We start from the raw sequence: 3,503 nt of genomic DNA, 5'->3' as shown, positions 1-3,503 counted from the left end.
GAAGGAAGGAAGGAAGGAAGGAAGGAAGGAAGGAAGGAAGGAAGGAAGGAAGGAAGGAAGGAAGGAAGGAAGGAGGGAAGGAGGGAAGGAGGGAAGGAGGGAAGGAGGGAAGGAGGGAAGGAGGGAGGGGAGGAAGGAATTTAGGTGACTTGACCAAAGTAACACAGCAAATTAAATGCCAGTACCAAGATTAGAAGCTGATCTCCCGTTACCCAGCCCCATGAATCAGACTGACCCACCACATTCTTTCCTTCTCTTTGTACTGGCATGTCAGAGTCTGCCTTTTGGGGCAAACATTTCACCAGAAACAGCATAGCATCAGTCATTTAGAATTGGAAGGGATCTTAGAGTTCACCAAATCCAACAGCATCATTTTATTTATTTTCTTTTTAATTGTAGACTTTTAAAAAACTTTTGTTTGTTCTAATTATATGTACAAACAAATTTAACATTCTTTTCTAAATATTTGAGTTCCAAATCTCTCCCTCCTCCCTCTTCATTGAGAAGGAAAGTAATTTGACATCAGACTAGGCAAAACATATTCCCATATTAGTCACAACCCCATCATTTTATGCAAGAGAACTAAGGGCAGTTTGGACTGGTGAAGTAACTTTCCCAAGGCCACACATTGAATAAGGGAGAGAATCAGAATGGGAACCCAGGTCCTCAGACTCTAGATACAGCAAGCTTTCCCATAGTTGGAAGCTTTGGAAAGCACACAAAAGGAACAAATGCATGTCATTTAGGAAGATCTTATACTGGTCAGAGCAAACAGGTCATTGGGTAAGATGCCAGGGACTCAGTCTTCTTCCCAGTCCTCCCTCTTCTGTCTCTACCAAGAAACTTTTGCTGTATAGGCCTGCTCCATTCAGATTACTACTTGACCTTGACTGGAAAGAAAGGAAGAAAATAAATATTAAGTACCAACTATATACCAGTACTGGGTTAAATGATTTATAAAATTAATCTCATTTTTAAAAAAATTATTTTTTGCACAATTACAATAATGTTTTATTTTTCCCATTTACATATAAAAACAATTTTTGGCATTTGTTTTCTGACATTTTGAATTCCACACTCTCTCCCTCCCTTCATTTCCTCCCCTTCTCTGAGACAGTATTGCTATTGGTTATACATCTCATATGGAACAAACTATTATTTCACTTGATTCTCACACCAACCCTGGGAGGTAGGTATTGTGATTATCTCCATTTTACAATTGAGGAAACTGAGGCAGACAGGGTTAAGTGACAACCTAGGACCAATGAGTAAGTGTCTGAAGTGAATTTGAACTCATTTTTTCCTGATTTCAGGCCCAAAATTCTATCCCGTGTGCTACCTATCTGCCTCTGGGACAGAGATGATTTCTCCTAAGAAACCCATTTATTCCATTTTTCCCCTGGCAAGATTGATCTCCTCCCTGCTTTAGTTGAGAGACTTCAGTCTGTATAACTTTAGGGACTTCACTCCCCAACACACATCCTGTTGCCTTCTCTGGGGCATCCCCACTCACCCATGTCCTGAAACTTCCAGCCTTCCCATTTCCTAGGACTGGCCTCAGTCTTGCCTGGAGAAGAGAGCCATCTACTGCCTATGTACATTCTTACTACCATCAGAATTGGCTCTTCCATCTCTTTCCTTTCCATCTTCTGAGAAACAGCATGGAAGAACATTTGCTAGGAGATCCGGCCCTCTTTGGCATTCATTTCTGACTCTGGAGTGACTGGAAAAGGGAATCACTCTAGGATGGAACTTCATTTGCCGGGAAGGTACATGTACTGGAAATTATTTTCTACTGGATGGTACAGTGAATAGAGCATTGGAGACAAGAGGTCTGAATTCAAATCTGGTTTCAGACACTTGATAATGGTGTGATCTGGTCAAATCCCCCTTCACCTCTGTGACTCAGTTTCCTCATCTGTAAAATAGAGATAACAATAGCATCTACTTTGCAGGATTGTTGAAGGACCAAATGCTTAGCACAGTGCCTGGCACATAGTAGGCAATATATAAATGTTAGCTTTCTTATTATTACATACCATGGGTTAATAGAAAAAGTACTGTAAAGGCATAAATAGAAATCTAGGTCCCATGTATTTCAAAATATTATTGGAGCACTTTTCATTATAGCAAATGTAGCAGATGAAATTCAATTAATTTCCCCAAATTCACTTGATGAAATTACAAGCCATAGATAATTCCCAAAGAGCTAGATATTCATATTATTCTCTTGCTGGGATGAATAACACAAGAATCTCATAATTGTCTCCCACTGATGGGACTCTATTGAAGACGATTGACAACTAAGAATTGGAACTGAAGAGTGAGCTATACTAGCTCTGCCTCTTTTGGATCTTTTTTCCTGGGACTTCAAAAAAGGTGGAGAAGGGATTTCTTCCCCAACCCCTCCACCCCTTATTCTACCAGGAAGAGCCAAGTTGGCTACAGAAGAAGCACATGGCAATGGAAGATGCACTTGCCCGGATGAGCCAGAGACTGGAGTCCATAGACTTTGCAATTCTGCCTGGCTCCTTCTTGCCATTTTTTATTCTTTTCTCAGCACAGATCAGACATTTTCAATCCTGAGAAATGCACATTTCCAATCTCAAGTGACTACTTCATGGGTTAAGAGTTCCTGAGTCTGGGATTCACTCATCAGCTATCCAGAGGGAGATTTCCATCATGCCATACTTCTCGAAAGAAAAGAAGACCAACGAGAAGGATGGTCTTGGGGCTAGAACATTAAAGGCATGCTCTGGTTGACCCACTCCCTTACTCCACCAGGAGTAGCAGAAGAATCCCATGGCAGTGTGCTCCATGGTGTTATAATTAAAATGGTTGAGGTTGTAAACTGTAGTGAGTAAAATAGTGGAAGATATAAATTGTAGTAGATATAAGAGTGGGTGAGTAAATTGTGACTACAGAAAATATGTTTTCACTACAGTGTCTTGTATTAAATCAAATATAAGGTGGTCGCCAGGGAAATATTCCCAATTATGAATATACCCAAGTCAACTGGGTTTTATAGAGAATTTAATTAATAATACAAACAAGGAATTAAAAGAGAGAAAGAGAGAAAAAGGAAATAAGTATGAAGGGCCTTAAGCCAACATGGCCTAGACCTGAGTCTTAAGAGAGAGAGATCAGTCAGTCAGTCTTTTATCACTCACCACAAGGTCTGTCTAAGCAAGGATTCTAGTGACAGAGTCTCCTCAGAGAGAGTTCCAGCCAGAGTCCTCCTCAAAGAGCCTTCCAGCCAGAGACTGTTTCAAAGGGCCTCTCTCAAGAGCCTCCAGAGGCACAGAGTCCCCTCAGAGGAGCTCCAGAGAGACCTCCTTAGAGATTGTCCTCCAAGAGCTTCCCTTCTACAGAGCCTCTCTCAAGAGATCTTCCAAGAGTTCCTTCTCAAGCGATCTTCATAAGAGATTCTGCTTTTTCTTATATAGGGGGTTTTCTCCTATGTCACCTCCCCTAAGTCCTTACATCTACCAATCACAGTAGAC

The sequence above is a fragment of the Monodelphis domestica genome, chromosome 1 (genome assembly GCF_027887165.1).
Source record: "Monodelphis domestica isolate mMonDom1 chromosome 1, mMonDom1.pri, whole genome shotgun sequence".
In the NCBI taxonomy this organism is placed as follows: Eukaryota; Metazoa; Chordata; class Mammalia; order Didelphimorphia; family Didelphidae; genus Monodelphis; species Monodelphis domestica.
This window is presented reverse-complemented; position numbering follows the sequence as displayed.